At 41.6% G+C, this 17,500-nt stretch overlaps 28 non-coding genes across 28 annotated transcripts in view; 14 read left to right on the top strand and 14 right to left on the bottom strand.

Moving 5' to 3' along the window:
- Nucleotides 1-34: 34 nt before the first annotated feature.
- On the bottom strand, nt 35-107 carry TRNAR-UCG (transfer RNA arginine (anticodon UCG)). Its single transcript has one exon. It is a non-coding gene; the product is annotated as a tRNA-Arg (tRNA).
- Nucleotides 108-382: 275 nt separating this feature from the next.
- TRNAL-CAA (transfer RNA leucine (anticodon CAA)) lies at nt 383-492 on the top strand. The gene is made up of 2 exons: nt 383-420; nt 447-492. It is a non-coding gene; the product is annotated as a tRNA-Leu (tRNA).
- A 762-nt stretch (nt 493-1,254) lies between these two features.
- TRNAR-UCG (transfer RNA arginine (anticodon UCG)) lies at nt 1,255-1,331 on the bottom strand. Its single transcript has one exon. It is a non-coding gene; the product is annotated as a tRNA-Arg (tRNA).
- Nucleotides 1,332-1,602: 271 nt separating this feature from the next.
- Nucleotides 1,603-1,712, top strand: TRNAL-CAA (transfer RNA leucine (anticodon CAA)). The gene is made up of 2 exons: nt 1,603-1,640; nt 1,667-1,712. It is a non-coding gene; the product is annotated as a tRNA-Leu (tRNA).
- Nucleotides 1,713-2,474: 762 nt separating this feature from the next.
- On the bottom strand, nt 2,475-2,547 carry TRNAR-UCG (transfer RNA arginine (anticodon UCG)). The gene has a single exon. It is a non-coding gene; the product is annotated as a tRNA-Arg (tRNA).
- A 275-nt stretch (nt 2,548-2,822) lies between these two features.
- On the top strand, nt 2,823-2,932 carry TRNAL-CAA (transfer RNA leucine (anticodon CAA)). Its single transcript has 2 exons — nt 2,823-2,860; nt 2,887-2,932. It is a non-coding gene; the product is annotated as a tRNA-Leu (tRNA).
- Nucleotides 2,933-3,694: 762 nt separating this feature from the next.
- On the bottom strand, nt 3,695-3,771 carry TRNAR-UCG (transfer RNA arginine (anticodon UCG)). The gene has a single exon. It is a non-coding gene; the product is annotated as a tRNA-Arg (tRNA).
- A 271-nt stretch (nt 3,772-4,042) lies between these two features.
- Nucleotides 4,043-4,152, top strand: TRNAL-CAA (transfer RNA leucine (anticodon CAA)). The gene is made up of 2 exons: nt 4,043-4,080; nt 4,107-4,152. It is a non-coding gene; the product is annotated as a tRNA-Leu (tRNA).
- A 762-nt stretch (nt 4,153-4,914) lies between these two features.
- Nucleotides 4,915-4,987, bottom strand: TRNAR-UCG (transfer RNA arginine (anticodon UCG)). The gene has a single exon. It is a non-coding gene; the product is annotated as a tRNA-Arg (tRNA).
- A 275-nt stretch (nt 4,988-5,262) lies between these two features.
- Nucleotides 5,263-5,372, top strand: TRNAL-CAA (transfer RNA leucine (anticodon CAA)). Its single transcript has 2 exons — nt 5,263-5,300; nt 5,327-5,372. It is a non-coding gene; the product is annotated as a tRNA-Leu (tRNA).
- A 762-nt stretch (nt 5,373-6,134) lies between these two features.
- TRNAQ-UUG (transfer RNA glutamine (anticodon UUG)) lies at nt 6,135-6,207 on the bottom strand. The gene has a single exon. It is a non-coding gene; the product is annotated as a tRNA-Gln (tRNA).
- A 275-nt stretch (nt 6,208-6,482) lies between these two features.
- Nucleotides 6,483-6,592, top strand: TRNAL-CAA (transfer RNA leucine (anticodon CAA)). The gene is made up of 2 exons: nt 6,483-6,520; nt 6,547-6,592. It is a non-coding gene; the product is annotated as a tRNA-Leu (tRNA).
- Nucleotides 6,593-7,354: 762 nt separating this feature from the next.
- Nucleotides 7,355-7,427, bottom strand: TRNAR-UCG (transfer RNA arginine (anticodon UCG)). Its single transcript has one exon. It is a non-coding gene; the product is annotated as a tRNA-Arg (tRNA).
- Nucleotides 7,428-7,702: 275 nt separating this feature from the next.
- On the top strand, nt 7,703-7,815 carry TRNAL-CAA (transfer RNA leucine (anticodon CAA)). Its single transcript has 2 exons — nt 7,703-7,740; nt 7,770-7,815. It is a non-coding gene; the product is annotated as a tRNA-Leu (tRNA).
- Nucleotides 7,816-8,577: 762 nt separating this feature from the next.
- On the bottom strand, nt 8,578-8,650 carry TRNAR-UCG (transfer RNA arginine (anticodon UCG)). The gene has a single exon. It is a non-coding gene; the product is annotated as a tRNA-Arg (tRNA).
- A 1,495-nt stretch (nt 8,651-10,145) lies between these two features.
- On the top strand, nt 10,146-10,255 carry TRNAL-CAA (transfer RNA leucine (anticodon CAA)). The gene is made up of 2 exons: nt 10,146-10,183; nt 10,210-10,255. It is a non-coding gene; the product is annotated as a tRNA-Leu (tRNA).
- Nucleotides 10,256-11,017: 762 nt separating this feature from the next.
- Nucleotides 11,018-11,090, bottom strand: TRNAR-UCG (transfer RNA arginine (anticodon UCG)). Its single transcript has one exon. It is a non-coding gene; the product is annotated as a tRNA-Arg (tRNA).
- Nucleotides 11,091-11,365: 275 nt separating this feature from the next.
- TRNAL-CAA (transfer RNA leucine (anticodon CAA)) lies at nt 11,366-11,475 on the top strand. Its single transcript has 2 exons — nt 11,366-11,403; nt 11,430-11,475. It is a non-coding gene; the product is annotated as a tRNA-Leu (tRNA).
- Nucleotides 11,476-12,237: 762 nt separating this feature from the next.
- Nucleotides 12,238-12,310, bottom strand: TRNAR-UCG (transfer RNA arginine (anticodon UCG)). Its single transcript has one exon. It is a non-coding gene; the product is annotated as a tRNA-Arg (tRNA).
- Nucleotides 12,311-12,585: 275 nt separating this feature from the next.
- TRNAL-CAA (transfer RNA leucine (anticodon CAA)) lies at nt 12,586-12,695 on the top strand. The gene is made up of 2 exons: nt 12,586-12,623; nt 12,650-12,695. It is a non-coding gene; the product is annotated as a tRNA-Leu (tRNA).
- Nucleotides 12,696-13,457: 762 nt separating this feature from the next.
- On the bottom strand, nt 13,458-13,530 carry TRNAR-UCG (transfer RNA arginine (anticodon UCG)). The gene has a single exon. It is a non-coding gene; the product is annotated as a tRNA-Arg (tRNA).
- Nucleotides 13,531-13,805: 275 nt separating this feature from the next.
- On the top strand, nt 13,806-13,915 carry TRNAL-CAA (transfer RNA leucine (anticodon CAA)). The gene is made up of 2 exons: nt 13,806-13,843; nt 13,870-13,915. It is a non-coding gene; the product is annotated as a tRNA-Leu (tRNA).
- A 762-nt stretch (nt 13,916-14,677) lies between these two features.
- Nucleotides 14,678-14,750, bottom strand: TRNAR-UCG (transfer RNA arginine (anticodon UCG)). Its single transcript has one exon. It is a non-coding gene; the product is annotated as a tRNA-Arg (tRNA).
- A 275-nt stretch (nt 14,751-15,025) lies between these two features.
- On the top strand, nt 15,026-15,135 carry TRNAL-CAA (transfer RNA leucine (anticodon CAA)). The gene is made up of 2 exons: nt 15,026-15,063; nt 15,090-15,135. It is a non-coding gene; the product is annotated as a tRNA-Leu (tRNA).
- Nucleotides 15,136-15,897: 762 nt separating this feature from the next.
- Nucleotides 15,898-15,970, bottom strand: TRNAQ-UUG (transfer RNA glutamine (anticodon UUG)). The gene has a single exon. It is a non-coding gene; the product is annotated as a tRNA-Gln (tRNA).
- Nucleotides 15,971-16,245: 275 nt separating this feature from the next.
- On the top strand, nt 16,246-16,355 carry TRNAL-CAA (transfer RNA leucine (anticodon CAA)). Its single transcript has 2 exons — nt 16,246-16,283; nt 16,310-16,355. It is a non-coding gene; the product is annotated as a tRNA-Leu (tRNA).
- A 762-nt stretch (nt 16,356-17,117) lies between these two features.
- On the bottom strand, nt 17,118-17,190 carry TRNAR-UCG (transfer RNA arginine (anticodon UCG)). The gene has a single exon. It is a non-coding gene; the product is annotated as a tRNA-Arg (tRNA).
- A 275-nt stretch (nt 17,191-17,465) lies between these two features.
- The window catches only part of TRNAL-CAA (transfer RNA leucine (anticodon CAA)), a 110-nt gene continuing 75 nt past the window's right edge, over nt 17,466-17,500 (top strand). The window contains exon 1 of the tRNA in view: nt 17,466-17,500. This exon is cut by the window's right edge and continues 3 nt beyond it. This is a non-coding gene — a tRNA (tRNA-Leu).

Below are 17,500 nucleotides of genomic sequence, written 5' to 3'. Positions count from 1 at the left end.
AAAGGTCACAGGAACTGGAAAGCAGCATAGAAAACGACCACGAAGGGACTCAAACCCTCAATCTTCTGATCCGAAGTCAGACGCCTTATCCATTAGGCCACGCAGTCAGCCACTGGGCCACCATTTTTGTTTGTGGTGTGCGAATCAGCCAAACACTTGAAGATCACCTGGGACATCTTCTTCTACTTGCTTTGCTCAAGCAGATTTGGTAGTAAGGATCTGAAAAGTTTGACTTGGTGCCAAGGTCATGCTTTATGAAGTGCATTTGCAAAAGGGCCTAGGTGCAGAGTGTTAATACAGCTCCTTGACAGTGGTAATAAATCAACAGAGTACCACGAGTAGATGATATATCTAGAGGCAACCAAAAATATCAAAATGTCTTGTCAGGATGGCCGAGTGGTCTAAGGCGCCAGACTCAAGAAATGTTTCTTCACATTGTGTGGGTGTTCTGGTCTCCAAATGGAGGCAAGGGTTCAAATCCCACTTCTGACAAAAAGTTTACACATTTAGCTTGAACTAGAATTACCACTTCCACTGTGTTTTCATGCTAACATGTCACTGACAAGAAAACAAAAACAAAGAATCCCAAAACTTTGCAGATCCTTCATAAAGATCAAATTCTTCTGAAAACTCTGCTAGGCCATGCTGTAAAATCTCTTATTTCACGTGCAACTTTAGTCAGAAAAGTAAGTCTTGCTAGATCTCTTCACATTGGCCTGTTTTGCATGTATAGTTATGTAAAACATTACAAATAGGTGTCCATACACTTGAAAATCCAGTAATACACTGTTTCACCCTGCTCTGCACATACTCAGTTGCTCTCCCATTTTACGCATATTTGGGCACTGCTGAGTTTGGGGAGGCTCATCTATTGACAGCCTTAAAGCTCAATTAAACCCTCCTATCCTTTACAGCCAATGAAGCTGCTTCTGTTTAAACTGCAACGGCCATGGTGCTGCACATGTGATCAGTTATGACACCAGCCATTTGATGGTTTGACAGTTTGGTTGAGAACACAAGCAAATATGACAGTTATCAATCCCGGGATTTCAGGATTCTAACTGTTTTTTGAAACTGTTAAATCAATTGGTTTAGCTCCACTTTATGATTTACTGCTGTTTGGGGGCTCTTGGCTTCAGCAAAATAGCAGCCCTTAGCAAGAAGCAAGTTGTTATGGGTAAAGATGCGATTTAATTTAAAAGGAGCAAGAATTTGCAAGTAAAGGTCACAGGAACTGTAAAGCAGCATAGAAAAAGACCACGAAGGGACTCGAACCCTCAATCTTCTGATCCGAAGTCAGACGCCTTATCCATTAGGCCACGCATACAGCCACTGGGCCACCACTTTTGTTTGTGGTGTGCGAATCAGCCAAACACTTGAAGATCACCTGGGACATCTTCTTCTACTTGCTTTGCTCAAGCAGATTTGGTAGTAAGGATCTGAAAAGTTTGACTTAGTGCCAAGGTCATGCTTTATGAAGTGCATTTGCAAAAGGGCCTAGGTGCAGAGTGTTAATACAGCTCCTTGACAGTGGTAATAAATCAACAGAGTACCACGAGTAGATGATATATCTAGAGGCAACCAAAAATATCGAAATGTCTTGTCAGGATGGCCGAGTGGTCTAAGGCGCCAGACTCAAGAAATGTTTCTTCACATTGTGTGGGTGTTCTGGTCTCCAAATGGAGGCGTGGGTTCAAATCCCACTTCTGACAAAAAGTTTACACATTTAGCTTGAACTAGAATGACCACTTCCACTGTGTTTTCATGCTACCATGTCACTGACAAGAAAACAAAAACAAAGAATCCCAAAACTTTGCAGATCCTTCATAAAGATCAAATTCTTCTGAAAACTCTGCTAGGCCATGCTGTAAAATCTCTTATTTCACGTGCAACTTTAGTCAGAAAAGTAAGTCTTGCTAGATCTCTTCACATTGGCCTGTTTTGCATGTATAGTTATGTAAAACATTACAAATAGGTGTCCATACACTTGAAAATCCAGTAATACACTGTTTCACCCTGCTCTGCACATACTCAGTTGCTCTCCCATTTTACGCATATTTGGGCACTGCTGAGTTTGGGGAGGCTCATCTATTGACAGCCTTAAAGCTCAATTAAACCCTCCTATCCTTTACAGCCAATGAAGCTGCTTCTGTTTAAACTGCAACGGCCATGGTGCTGCACATGTGATCAGTTATGACACCAGCCATTTGATGGTTTGACAGTTTGGTTGAGAACACAAGCAAATGTGACAGTTATCAATCCCGGGATTTCAGGATTCTAACTGTTTTTTGAAACTGTTAAATCAATTGGTTTAGCTCCACTTTATGATTTACTGCTGTTTGGGGGCTCTTGGCTTCAGCAAAATAGCAGCCTTTAGCAAGAAGCAAGTTGTTATGGGTAAAGATGCGATTTAATTTAAAAGGAGCAAGAATTTGCAAGTAAAGGTCACAGGAACTGGAAAGCAGCATAGAAAACGACCACGAAGGGACTCAAACCCTCAATCTTCTGATCCGAAGTCAGACGCCTTATCCATTAGGCCACGCAGTCAGCCACTGGGCCACCATTTTTGTTTGTGGTGTGCGAATCAGCCAAACACTTGAAGATCACCTGGGACATCTTCTTCTACTTGCTTTGCTCAAGCAGATTTGGTAGTAAGGATCTGAAAAGTTTGACTTGGTGCCAAGGTCATGCTTTATGAAGTGCATTTGCAAAAGGGCCTAGGTGCAGAGTGTTAATACAGCTCCTTGACAGTGGTAATAAATCAACAGAGTACCACGAGTAGATGATATATCTAGAGGCAACCAAAAATATCAAAATGTCTTGTCAGGATGGCCGAGTGGTCTAAGGCGCCAGACTCAAGAAATGTTTCTTCACATTGTGTGGGTGTTCTGGTCTCCAAATGGAGGCAAGGGTTCAAATCCCACTTCTGACAAAAAGTTTACACATTTAGCTTGAACTAGAATTACCACTTCCACTGTGTTTTCATGCTAACATGTCACTGACAAGAAAACAAAAACAAAGAATCCCAAAACTTTGCAGATCCTTCATAAAGATCAAATTCTTCTGAAAACTCTGCTAGGCCATGCTGTAAAATCTCTTATTTCACGTGCAACTTTAGTCAGAAAAGTAAGTCTTGCTAGATCTCTTCACATTGGCCTGTTTTGCATGTATAGTTATGTAAAACATTACAAATAGGTGTCCATACACTTGAAAATCCAGTAATACACTGTTTCACCCTGCTCTGCACATACTCAGTTGCTCTCCCATTTTACGCATATTTGGGCACTGCTGAGTTTGGGGAGGCTCATCTATTGACAGCCTTAAAGCTCAATTAAACCCTCCTATCCTTTACAGCCAATGAAGCTGCTTCTGTTTAAACTGCAACGGCCATGGTGCTGCACATGTGATCAGTTATGACACCAGCCATTTGATGGTTTGACAGTTTGGTTGAGAACACAAGCAAATATGACAGTTATCAATCCCGGGATTTCAGGATTCTAACTGTTTTTTGAAACTGTTAAATCAATTGGTTTAGCTCCACTTTATGATTTACTGCTGTTTGGGGGCTCTTGGCTTCAGCAAAATAGCAGCCCTTAGCAAGAAGCAAGTTGTTATGGGTAAAGATGCGATTTAATTTAAAAGGAGCAAGAATTTGCAAGTAAAGGTCACAGGAACTGTAAAGCAGCATAGAAAAAGACCACGAAGGGACTCGAACCCTCAATCTTCTGATCCGAAGTCAGACGCCTTATCCATTAGGCCACGCATACAGCCACTGGGCCACCACTTTTGTTTGTGGTGTGCGAATCAGCCAAACACTTGAAGATCACCTGGGACATCTTCTTCTACTTGCTTTGCTCAAGCAGATTTGGTAGTAAGGATCTGAAAAGTTTGACTTAGTGCCAAGGTCATGCTTTATGAAGTGCATTTGCAAAAGGGCCTAGGTGCAGAGTGTTAATACAGCTCCTTGACAGTGGTAATAAATCAACAGAGTACCACGAGTAGATGATATATCTAGAGGCAACCAAAAATATCGAAATGTCTTGTCAGGATGGCCGAGTGGTCTAAGGCGCCAGACTCAAGAAATGTTTCTTCACATTGTGTGGGTGTTCTGGTCTCCAAATGGAGGCGTGGGTTCAAATCCCACTTCTGACAAAAAGTTTACACATTTAGCTTGAACTAGAATGACCACTTCCACTGTGTTTTCATGCTACCATGTCACTGACAAGAAAACAAAAACAAAGAATCCCAAAACTTTGCAGATCCTTCATAAAGATCAAATTCTTCTGAAAACTCTGCTAGGCCATGCTGTAAAATCTCTTATTTCACGTGCAACTTTAGTCAGAAAAGTAAGTCTTGCTAGATCTCTTCACATTGGCCTGTTTTGCATGTATAGTTATGTAAAACATTACAAATAGGTGTCCATACACTTGAAAATCCAGTAATACACTGTTTCACCCTGCTCTGCACATACTCAGTTGCTCTCCCATTTTACGCATATTTGGGCACTGCTGAGTTTGGGGAGGCTCATCTATTGACAGCCTTAAAGCTCAATTAAACCCTCCTATCCTTTACAGCCAATGAAGCTGCTTCTGTTTAAACTGCAACGGCCATGGTGCTGCACATGTGATCAGTTATGACACCAGCCATTTGATGGTTTGACAGTTTGGTTGAGAACACAAGCAAATGTGACAGTTATCAATCCCGGGATTTCAGGATTCTAACTGTTTTTTGAAACTGTTAAATCAATTGGTTTAGCTCCACTTTATGATTTACTGCTGTTTGGGGGCTCTTGGCTTCAGCAAAATAGCAGCCTTTAGCAAGAAGCAAGTTGTTATGGGTAAAGATGCGATTTAATTTAAAAGGAGCAAGAATTTGCAAGTAAAGGTCACAGGAACTGGAAAGCAGCATAGAAAACGACCACGAAGGGACTCAAACCCTCAATCTTCTGATCCGAAGTCAGACGCCTTATCCATTAAGCCACGCAGTCAGCCACTGGGCCACCATTTTTGTTTGTGGTGTGCGAATCAGCCAAACACTTGAAGATCACCTGGGACATCTTCTTCTACTTGCTTTGCTCAAGCAGATTTGGTAGTAAGGATCTGAAAAGTTTGACTTGGTGCCAAGGTCATGCTTTATGAAGTGCATTTGCAAAAGGGCCTAGGTGCAGAGTGTTAATACAGCTCCTTGACAGTGGTAATAAATCAACAGAGTACCACGAGTAGATGATATATCTAGAGGCAACCAAAAATATGGAAATGTCTTGTCAGGATGGCCGAGTGGTCTAAGGCGCCAGACTCAAGAAATGTTTCTTCACATTGTGTGGGTGTTCTGGTCTCCAAATGGAGGCATGGGTTCAAATCCCACTTCTGACAAAAAGTTTACACATTTAGCTTGAACTAGAATGACCACTTCCACTGTGTTTTCATGCTACCATGTCACTGACAAGAAAACAAAAACAAAGAATCCCAAAACTTTGCAGATCCTTCATAAAGATCAAATTCTTCTGAAAACTCTGCTAGGCCATGCTGTAAAATCTCTTATTTCACGTGCAACTTTAGTCAGAAAAGTAAGTCTTGCTAGATCTCTTCACATTGGCCTGTTTTGCATGTATAGTTATGTAAAACATTACAAATAGGTGTCCATACACTTGAAAATCCAGTAATACACTGTTTCACCCTGCTCTGCACATACTCAGTTGCTCTCCCATTTTACGCATATTTGGGCACTGCTGAGTTTGGGGAGGCTCATCTATTGACAGCCTTAAAGCTCAATTAAACCCTCCTATCCTTTACAGCCAATGAAGCTGCTTCTGTTTAAACTACAACGGCCATGGTGCTGCACATGTGATCAGTTATGACACCAGCCATTTGATGGTTTGACAGTTTGGTTGAGAACACAAGCAAATGTGACAGTTATCAATCCCGGGATTTCAGGATTCTAACTGTTTTTTGAAACTGTTAAATCAATTGGTTTAGCTCCACTTTATGATTTACTGCTGTTTGGGGGCTCTTGGCTTCAGCAAAATAGCAGCCTTTAGCAAGAAGCAAGTTGTTATGGGTAAAGATGCGATTTAATTTAAAAGGAGCAAGAATTTGCAAGTAAAGGTCACAGGAACTGGAAAGCAGCATAGAAAACGACCACGAAGGGACTCGAACCCTCATTCTTCTGATCCAAAGTCAGACGCCTTATCCATTAGGCCACGCAGTCAGCCACTGGGCCACCATTTTTGTTTGTGGTGTGCGAATCAGCCAAACACTTGAAGATCACCTGGGACATCTTCTTCTACTTGCTTTGCTCAAGCAGATTTGGTAGTAAGGATCTGAAAAGTTTGACTTGGTGCCAAGGTCATGCTTTATCAAGTGCATTTGCAAAAGGGCCTAGGTGCAGAGTGTTAATACAGCTCCTTGACAGTGGTAATAAATCAACAGAGTACCACGAGTAGATGATATATCTAGAGGCAACCAAAAATATCGAAATGTCTTGTCAGGATGGCCGAGTGGTCTAAGGCGCCAGACTCAAGAAATGTTTCTTCACATTGTGTGGGTGTTCTGGTCTCCAAATGGAGGCATGGGTTCAAATCCCAGTTCTGACAAAAAGTTTACACATTTAGCTTGAACTAGAATGACCACTTCCATTGTGTTTTCATTTTACCATGTCACTGACAAGAAAACAAAAACAAAGAATCCCAAAACTTTGCAGATCCTTCATAAAGATCAAATTCTTCTGAAAACTCTGCTAGGCCATGCTGTAAAATCTCTTATTTCACGTGCAACTTTAGTCAGAAAAGTAAGTCTTGCTAGATCTCTTCACATTGGCCTGTTTTGCATGTATAGTTATGTAAAACGTTACAAATAAGTGTCCATACACTTGAAAATCCAGTAATACACTGTTTCACCCTGCTCTGCACATACTCAGTTGCTCTCCCATTTTACGCATATTTGGGCACTGCTGAGTTTGGGGAGGCTCATCTATTGACAGCCTTAAAGCTCAATTAAACCCTCCTATCCTTTACAGCCAATGAAGCTGCTTCTGTTTAAACTGCAACGGCCATGGTGCTGCACATGTGATCAGTTATGACACCAGCCATTTGATGGTTTGACAGTTTGGTTGAGAACACAAGCAAATGTGACAGTTATCAATCCCGGGATTTCAGGATTCTAACTGTTTTTTGAAACTGTTAAATCAATTGGTTTAGCTCCACTTTATGATTTACTGCTGTTTGGGGGCTCTGGGCTTCAGCAAAATAGCAGCCTTTAGCAAGAAGCAAGTTGTTATGGGTAAAGTTGCGATTTAATTTAAAAGGAGCAAGAATTTGCAAGTAAAGGTCACAGGAACTGGAAAGCAGCATAGAAAACAACCACGAAGGGACTCAAACCCCCAATCTTCTGATCCGAAGTCAGACGCCCTATCCATTAGGCCACGCAGTCTACAACAGGGTCACCATTTTTGTTTGTGGTGTGCGGATCAGCCAAACACTTGAAGATCACCTGGGACATCTTCTTCTACTTGCTTTGCTCAAGCAGATTTGGTAGAAAGGATCTGAAAAGTTTGACTTGGTGCCAAGGTCATGCTTTATGAAGTGCATTTGCAAAAGGGCCTAGGTGCAGAGTGTTAATACAGCTCCTTGACAGTGGTAATAGATCAACGGAGTACTAAGAGTAGATGATATTTCTAGAGGCAACCGAAAACAACAAAACGTCTTGTCAGGATGGCCGAGTGGTCTAAGGCGCCAGACTCAAGAAGAAATGTTTCTTCACATTGTGTGGGTGTTCTGGTCTCCAAATGGAGGCGTGGGTTCAAATCTCACTTCTGACAAAAAGTTTACACATTTAGCTTGAACTAGAATGACCACTTCCACTGTGTTTTCATGCTACCATGTCACTGACAAGAAAACAAAAACAAAGAATCCCAAAACTTTGCAGATCCTTCATAAAGATCAAATTCTTCTGAAAACTCTGCTAGGCCATGCTGTAAAATCTCTTATTTCATGTGCAACTTTAGTCAGAAAAGTAAGTCTTGCTAGATCTCTTCACATTGGCCTGTTTTGCATGTATAGTTATGTAAAACATTACAAATAGGTGTCCATACACTTGAAAATCCAGTAATACACTGTTTCACCCTGCTCTGCACATACTCAGTTGCTCTCCCATTTTACGCATATTTGGGCACTGCTGAGTTTGGGGGGGCTCATCTATTGACAGCCTTAAAGCTCAATTAAACCCTCCTATCCTTTACAGCCAATGAAGCTGCTTCTGTTTAAACTGCAACGGCCATGGTACTGCACATGTGATCAGTTATGACACCAGCCATTTGATGGTTTGACAGTTTGGTTGAGAACACAAGCAAATGTGACAGTTATCAATCCCGGGATTTCAGGATTCTAACTGTTTTTTGAAACTGTTAAATCAATTGGTTTAGCTCCACTTTATGATTTACTGCTGTTTGGGGTCTCTGGGCTTCAGCAAAATAGCAGCCTTTAGCAAGAAGCAAGTTGTTATGGGTAAAGTAGCGATTTAATTTAAAAGGAGCAAGAATTTGCAAGTAAAGGTCACAGGAACTGGAAAGCAGCATAGAAAACGACCACGAAGGGACTCGAACCCTCAATCTTCTAATCCGAAGTCAGACACCTTATCCATTAGGCCACGCAGTCTGCCATCGGGCCACCATTTTTGTTTGTGGTGTGCGAATCAGCCAAACACTTGAAGATCACCTGGGACATCTTCTTCTACTTGCTTTGCTCAAGCAGATTTGGTAGAAAGGATCTGAAAAGTTTGACTTGGTGCCAAGGTCATGCTTTATGAAGTGCATTTGCAAAAGGGCCTAGGTGCAGAGTGTTAATACAGCTCCTTGACAGTGGTAATAGATCAACAGAGTACCACGAGTAGATGATATATCTAGAGGCAACCAAGAATATCAAAATGTCTTGTCAGGATGGCCGAGTGGTCTAAGGCGCCAGACTCAAGAAATGTTTTTTCACATTGTGTGGGTGTTCTGGTCTCCAAATGGAGGCGTGGGTTCAAATCCCAGTTCTTACCAAAAGTTTACACATTTAGCTTGAACTAGAATGACCACTTCCACTGTGTTTTCATGCTACCATGTCACTGACAAGAAAACAAAAACAAAGAATCCCAAAACTTTGCAGATCCTTCACAAAGATCAAATTCTTCTGAAAACTCTGCTAGGCCATGCTGTAAAATCTCTTATTTCACGTGCAACTTTAGTCAGAAAAGTAAGTCTTGCTAGATCTCTTCACATTGGCCTGTTTTGCATGTATAGTTATGTAAAACATTACAAATAAGTGTCCATACACTTGAAAATCCAGTAATACACTGTTTCACCCTGCTCTGCACATACTCAGTTGCTCTCCCATTTTACGCATATTTGGGCACTGCTGAGTTTGGAGAGGCTAATCTATTGACAGCCTTAAAGCTCAATTAAACCTTCCTATCCTTTACAGCCAATGAAGCTGCTTCTGTTTAAACTGCAACGGCCATGGTGCTGCTCATGTGATCAGTTATGACACCAGCCATTTGATGGTTTGACAGTTTGGTTGAGAAAACAAGCAAATGTGACAGTTATCAGTCCCGGGATTTCAGGATTCTAACTGTTTTTTGACATTGTTAATTCAATTGGTTTAGCTCCGCTTTATGATTTACTGCTGTTTGGGGGCTCTGGGCTTCAGCAAAATAGCAGCCTTTAGCAAGAAGCAAGTTGTTATGGGTAAAGTTGCGATTTAATTTAAAAGGAGCAAGAATTTGCAAGGAAAGGTCACAGGAACTGGAAAGCAGCATAGAAAACGACGACGAAGGGCCTCAAACCCCCAATCTTCTGATACGAAGTCAGACGCCTTATCCATTAGCCCACGCAGTCTACAACAAGGCCACCATTTTTGTTTGTGGTGTGCGGATCAGCCAAACACTTGAAGATCACCTGGGACATCTTCTTCTACTTGCTTTGCTCAAGCAGATTTGGTAGAAAGGATCTGAAAAGTTTGACTTGGTGCCAAGGTCATGCTTTATGAAGTGCATTTGCAAAAGGGCCTAGGTTCACAGTGTTAATACAGCTCCTTGACAGTGGTAATAGATCAACAGAGTACTAAGAGTAGATGATATTTCTAGAGGCAACCGAAAGCATCAAAAGGTCTTGTCAGGATGGCCGAGTGGTCTAAGGCGCCAGACTCAAGAAATGTTTCTTCACATTGTGTGGGTGTTCTGGTCTCCAAATGGAGGCATGGGTTCAAATCCTGTTTCTGACAAAAAGTTTACACATTTAGCTTGAACTAGAATGACCATTTCCACTGTGTTTTCATGCTACCATGTCACTGACAAGAAAACAAAAACAAAGAATCCCAAAACTTTGCAGATCCTTCATAAAGATCAAATTCTTCTGAAAACTCTGCTAGGCCATGCTGTAAAATCTCTTATTTCACGTGCAACTTTAGTCAGAAAAGAAAGTCTTGCTAGATCTCTTCACATTGGCCTGTTTTGCATGTATAGTTATGTAAAACATTACAAATAAGTGTCCATACACTTGAAAATCCAGTAATACACTGTTTCACCCTGCTCTGCACATACTCAGTTGCTCTCCCATTTTACGCATATTTGGGCACTGCTGAGTTTGGGGAGGCTCATCTATTGACAGCCTTAAAGCTCAATTAAACCCTCCTATCCTTTACAGCCAATGAAGCTGCTTCTGTTTAAACTGCAACGGCCATGGTGCTGCACATGTGATCAGTTATGACACCAGCCATTTGATGGTTTGACAGTTTGGTTGAGAACACAAGCAAATGTGACAGTTATCAATCCCGGGATTTCAGGATTCTAACTGTTTTTTGAAACTGTTAAATCAATTGGTTTAGCTCCACTTTATGATTTACTGCTGTTTGGGGGCTCTTGGCTTCAGCAAAATAGCAGCCTTTAGCAAGAAGCAAGTTGTTATGGGTAAAGTTGCGATTTAATTTAAAAGGAGCAAGAATTTGCAAGTAAAGGTCACAGGAACTGGAAAGCAGCAGAGAAAACGACCACGAAGGGACTCGAACCCTCAATCTTCTGATCCGAAGTCAGACGCCTTATCCATTAGGCCACGCAGTCTGCCACCAGGCCTCCATTTTTGTTTGTGGTGTGAGAATCAGCCAAACACTTGAAGATCACCTGGGACATCTTCTTCTACTTGCTTTGCTCAAGCAGATTTGGTAGAAAGGATCTGAAAAGTTTGACTTGGTGCCAAGGTCATGCTTTATGAAGTGCATTTGCAAAAGGGCCTAGGTGCAGAGTGTTAATACAGCTCCTTGACAGTGGTAATAGATCAACAGAGTACCACGAGTATATGATATATCTAGAGGCAACCAAGAATAGCAAAATGTCTTGTCAGGATGGCCGAGTGGTCTAAGGCGCCAGACTCAAGAAACGTTTCTTCACATTGTGTGGGTGTTCTGGTCTCCAAATGGAGGCGTGGGTTCAAATCCCACTTCTGACAAAAAGTTTACACATTTAGCTTGAACTAGAATGACCACTTCCACTGTGTTTTCATGCTACCATGTCACTGACAAGAAAACAAAAACAAAGAATCCCAAAACTTTGCAGATCCTTCATAAAGATCAAATTCTTCTGAAAACTCTGCTAGGCCATGCTGTAAAATCTCTTATTTCACGTGCAACTTTAGTCAGAAAAGTAAGTCTTGCTAGATCTCTTCACATTGGCCTGTTTTGCATGTATAGTTATGTAAAACATTACAAATAGGTGTCCATACACTTGAAAATCCAGTAATACACTGTTTCACCCTGCTCTGCACATACTCAGTTGCTCTCCCATTTTACGCATATTTGGGCACTGCTGAGTTTGGGGAGGCTCATCTATTGACAGCCTTAAAGCTCAATTAAACCCTCCTATCCTTTACAGCCAATGAAGCTGCTTCTGTTTAAACTGCAACGGCCATGGTGCTGCACATGTGATCAGTTATGACACCAGCCATTTGATGGTTTGACAGTTTGGTTGAGAACACAAGCAAATGTGACAGTTATCAATCCCGGGATTTCAGGATTCTAACTGTTTTTTGAAAGTGTTAAATCAATTGGTTTAGCTCCACTTTATGATTTACTGCTGTTTGGGGGCTCTTGGCTTCAGCAAAATAGCAGCCTTTAGCAAGAAGCAAGTTGTTATGGGTAAAGATGCGATTTAATTTAAAAGGAGCAAGAATTTGCAAGTAAAGGTCACAGGAACTGGAAAGCAGCATAGAAAACGACCACGAAGGGACTCGAACCCTCAATCTTCTGATTCGAAGTCAGACGCCTTATCCATTAGGCCACGCAGTCAGCCACTGGGCCACCATTTTTGTTTGTGGTGTGCGAATCAGCCAAACACTTGAAGATCACCTGGGACATCTTCTTCTACTTGCTTTGCTCAAGCAGATTTGGTAGTAAGGATCTGAAAAGTTTGACTTGGTGCCAAGGTCATGCTTTATGAAGTGCATTTGCAAAAGGGCCTAGGTGCAGAGTGTTAATACAGCTCCTTGACAGTGGTAATAAATCAACAGAGTACCACGAGTAGATGATATATCTAGAGGCAACCAAAAATATCGAAATGTCTTGTCAGGATGGCCGAGTGGTCTAAGGCGCCAGACTCAAGAAATGTTTCTTCACATTGTGTGGGTGTTCTGGTCTCCAAATGGAGGCGTGGGTTCAAATCCCACTTCTGACAAAAAGTTTACACATTTAGCTTGAACTAGAATGACCACTTCCACTGTGTTTTCATGCTACCATGTCACTGACAAGAAAACAAAAACAAAGAATCCCAAAACTTTGCAGATCCTTCATAAAGATCAAATTCTTCTGAAAACTCTGCTAGGCCATGCTGTAAAATCTCTTATTTCACGTGCAACTTTAGTCAGAAAAGTAAGTCTTGCTAGATCTCTTCACATTGGCCTGTTTTGCATGTATAGTTATGTAAAACATTACAAATAGGTGTCCATACACTTGAAAATCCAGTAATACACTGTTTCACCCTGCTCTGCACATACTCAGTTGCTCTCCCATTTTACGCATATTTGGGCACTGCTGAGTTTGGGGAGGCTCATCTATTGACAGCCTTAAAGCTCAATTAAACCCTCCTATCCTTTACAGCCAATGAAGCTGCTTCTGTTTAAACTGCAACGGCCATGGTGCTGCACATGTGATCAGTTATGACACCAGCCATTTGATGGTTTAACAGTTTGGTTGAGAACACAAGCAAATGTGACAGTTATCAATCCCGGGATTTCAGGATTCTAACTGTTTTTTGAAAGTGTTAAATCAATTGGTTTAGCTCCACTTTATGATTTACTGCTGTTTGGGGGCTCTTGGCTTCAGCAAAATAGCAGCCTTTAGCAAGAAGCAAGTTGTTATGGGTAAAGATGCGATTTAATTTAAAAGGAGCAAGAATTTGCAAGTAAAGGTCACAGGAACTGGAAAGCAGCATAGAAAACGACCACGAAGGGACTCGAACCCTCAATCTTCTGATCCGAAGTTAGACGCCTTATCCATTAGGCCACGCAGTCAGCCACTGGGCCACCATTTTTGTTTGTGGTGTGCGAATCAGCCAAACACTTGAAGATCACCTGGGACATCTTCTTCTACTTGCTTTGCTCAAGCAGATTTGGTAGTAAGGATCTGAAAAGTTTGACTTGGTGCCAAGGTCATGCTTTATGAAGTGCATTTGCAAAAGGGCCTAGGTGCAGAGTGTTAATACAGCTCCTTGACAGTGGTAATAAATCAACAGAGTACCACGAGTAGATGATATATCTAGAGGCAACCAAAAATATCGAAATGTCTTGTCAGGATGGCCGAGTGGTCTAAGGCGCCAGACTCAAGAAATGTTTCTTCACATTGTGTGGGTGTTCTGGTCTCCAAATGGAGGCGTGGGTTCAAATCCCACTTCTGACAAAAAGTTTACACATTTAGCTTGAACTAGAATGACCACTTCCACTGTGTTTTCATGCTACCATGTCACTGACAAGAAAACAAAAACAAAGAATCCCAAAACTTTGCAGATCCTTCATAAAGATCAAATTCTTCTGAAAACTCTGCTAGGCCATGCTGTAAAATCTCTTATTTCACGTGCAACTTTAGTCAGAAAAGTAAGTCTTGCTAGATCTCTTCACATTGGCCTGTTTTGCATGTATAGTTATGTAAAACATTACAAATAGGTGTCCATACACTTGAAAATCCAGTAATACACTGTTTCACCCTGCTCTGCACATACTCAGTTGCTCTCCCATTTTACGCATATTTGGGCACTGCTGAGTTTGGGGAGGCTCATCTATTGACAGCCTTAAAGCTCAATTAAACCCTCCTATCCTTTACAGCCAATGAAGCTGCTTCTGTTTAAACTGCAACGGCCATGGTGCTGCACATGTGATCAGTTATGACACCAGCCATTTGATGGTTTGACAGTTTGGTTGAGAACACAAGCAAATGTGACAGTTATCAATCCCGGGATTTCAGGATTCTAACTGTTTTTTGAAACTGTTAAATCAATTGGTTTAGCTCCACTTTATGATTTACTGCTGTTTGGGGGCTCTTGGCTTCAGCAAAATAGCAGCCTTTAGCAAGAAGCAAGTTGTTATGGGTAAAGATGCGATTTAATTTAAAAGGAGCAAGAATTTGCAAGTAAAGGTCACAGGAACTGGAAAGCAGCATAGAAAACGACCACGAAGGGACTCGAACCCTCAATTTTCTGATCCGAAGTCAGACGCCTTATCCATTAGGCCACGCAGTCAGCCGCTGGGCCACCATTTTTGTTTGTGGTGTGCGAATCAGCCAAACACTTGAAGATCACCTGGGACATCCTCTTCTACTTGCTTTGCTCAAGCAGATTTGGTAGTAAGGATCTGAAAAGTTTGACTTGGTGCCAAGGTCATGCTTTATGAAGTGCATTTGCAAAAGGGCCTAGGTGCAGAGTGTTAATACAGCTCCTTGACAGTGGTAATAAATCAACAGAGTACCACGAGTAGATGATATATCTAGAGGCAACCAAAAATATTGAAATGTCTTGTCAGGATGGCCGAGTGGTCTAAGGCGCCAGACTCAAGAAATGTTTCTTCACATTGTGTGGGTGTTCTGGTCTCCAAATGGAGGCGTGGGTTCAAATCCCACTTCTGACAAAAAGTTTACACATTTAGCTTGAACTAGAATGACCACTTCCACTGTGTTTTCATGCTACCATGTCACTGACAAGAAAACAAAAACAAAGAATCCCAAAACTTTGCAGATCCTTCATAAAGATCAAATTCTTCTGAAAACTCTGCTAGGCCATGCTGTAAAATCTCTTATTTCACGTGCAACTTTAGTCAGAAAAGTAAGTCTTGCTAGATCTCTTCACATTGGCCTGTTTTGCATGTATAGTTATGTAAAACATTACAAATAGGTGTCCATACACTTGAAAATCCAGTAATACACTGTTTCACCCTGCTCTGCACATACTCAGTTGCTCTCCCATTTTACGCATATTTGGGCACTGCTGAGTTTGGGGAGGCTCATCTATTGACAGCCTTAAAGCTCAATTAAACCCTCCTATCCTTTACAGCCAATGAAGCTGCTTCTGTTTAAACTGCAACGGCCATGGTGCTGCACATGTGATCAGTTATGACACCAGCCATTTGATGGTTTGACAGTTTGGTTGAGAACACAAGCAAATGTGACAGTTATCAATCCCGGGATTTCAGGATTCTAACTGTTTTTTGAAACTGTTAAATCAATTGGTTTAGCTCCACTTTATGATTTACTGCTGTTTGGGGGCTCTTGGCTTCAGCAAAATAGCAGCCTTTAGCAAGAAGCAAGTTGTTATGGGTAAAGATGCGATTTAATTTAAAAGGAGCAAGAATTTGCAAGTAAAGGTCACAGGAACTGGAAAGCAGCATAGAAAACGACCACGAAGGGACTCGAACCCTCAATCTTCTGATCCAAAGTCAGACGCCTTATCCATTAGGCCACGCAGTCAGCCACTGGGCCACCATTTTTGTTTGTGGTGTGCGAATCAGCCAAACACTTGAAGATCACCTGGGACATCTTCTTCTACTTGCTTTGCTCAAGCAGATTTGGTAGTAAGGATCTGAAAAGTTTGACTTGGTGCCAAGGTCATGCTTTATGAAGTGCATTTGCAAAAGGGCCTAGGTGCAGAGTGTTAATACAGCTCCTTGACAGTGGTAATAAATCAACAGAGTACCACGAGTAGATGATATATCTAGAGGCAACCAAAAATATGGAAATGTCTTGTCAGGATGGCCGAGTGGTCTAAGGCGCCAGACTCAAGAAATGTTTCTTCACATTGTGTGGGTGTTCTGGTCTCCAAATGGAGGCGTGGGTTCAAATCCCACTTCTGACAAAAAGTTTACACATTTAGCTTGAACTAGAATGACCACTTCCACTGTGTTTTCATGCTACCATGTCACTGACAAGAAAACAAAAACAAAGAATCCCAAAACTTTGCAGATCCTTCATAAAGATCAAATTCTTCTGAAAACTCTGCTAGGCCATGCTGTAAAATCTCTTATTTCACGTGCAACTTTAGTCAGAAAAGTAAGTCTTGCTAGATCTCTTCACATTGGCCTGTTTTGCATGTATAGTTATGTAAAACATTACAAATAGGTGTCCATACACTTGAAAATCCAGTAATACACTGTTTCACCCTGCTCTGCACATACTCAGTTGCTCTCCCATTTTACGCATATTTGGGCACTGCTGAGTTTGGGGAGGCTCATCTATTGACAGCCTTAAAGCTCAATTAAACCCTCCTATCCTTTACAGCCAATGAAGCTGCTTCTGTTTAAACTGCAACGGCCATGGTGCTGCACATGTGATCAGTTATGACACCAGCCATTTGATGGTTTGACAGTTTGGTTGAGAACACAAGCAAATGTGACAGTTATCAATCCCGGGATTTCAGGATTCTAACTGTTTTTTGAAACTGTTAAATCAATTGGTTTAGCTCCACTTTATGATTTACTGCTGTTTGGGGGCTCTTGGCTTCAGCAAAATAGCAGCCTTTAGCAAGAAGCAAGTTGTTATGGGTAAAGATGCGATTTAATTTAAAAGGAGCAAGAATTTGCAAGTAAAGGTCACAGGAACTGGAAAGCAGCATAGAAAACGACCACGAAGGGACTCGAACCCTCAATCTTCTGATCCGAAGTCAGACGCCTTATCCATTAGGCCACGCAGTCAGCCGCTGGGCCACCATTTTTGTTTGTGGTGTGCGAATCAGCCAAACACTTGAAGATCACCTGGGACATCTTCTTCTACTTGCTTTGCTCAAGCAGATTTGGTAGTAAGGATCTGAAAAGTTTGACTTGGTGCCAAGGTCATGCTTTATGAAGTGCATTTGCAAAAGGGCCTAGGTGCAGAGTGTTAATACAGCTCCTTGACAGTGGTAATAAATCAACAGAGTACCACGAGTAGATGATATATCTAGAGGCAACCAAAAATATTGAAATGTCTTGTCAGGATGGCCGAGTGGTCTAAGGCGCCAGACTC

The sequence above is a fragment of the Aquarana catesbeiana genome, linkage group LG12, assembly GCF_042186555.1.
Source record: "Aquarana catesbeiana isolate 2022-GZ linkage group LG12, ASM4218655v1, whole genome shotgun sequence".
NCBI classification, from domain to species: Eukaryota; Metazoa; Chordata; class Amphibia; order Anura; family Ranidae; genus Aquarana; species Aquarana catesbeiana.
Note: the sequence above shows the minus strand (reverse complement) of the source record. Positions and strands in the feature narration are given on the sequence as shown.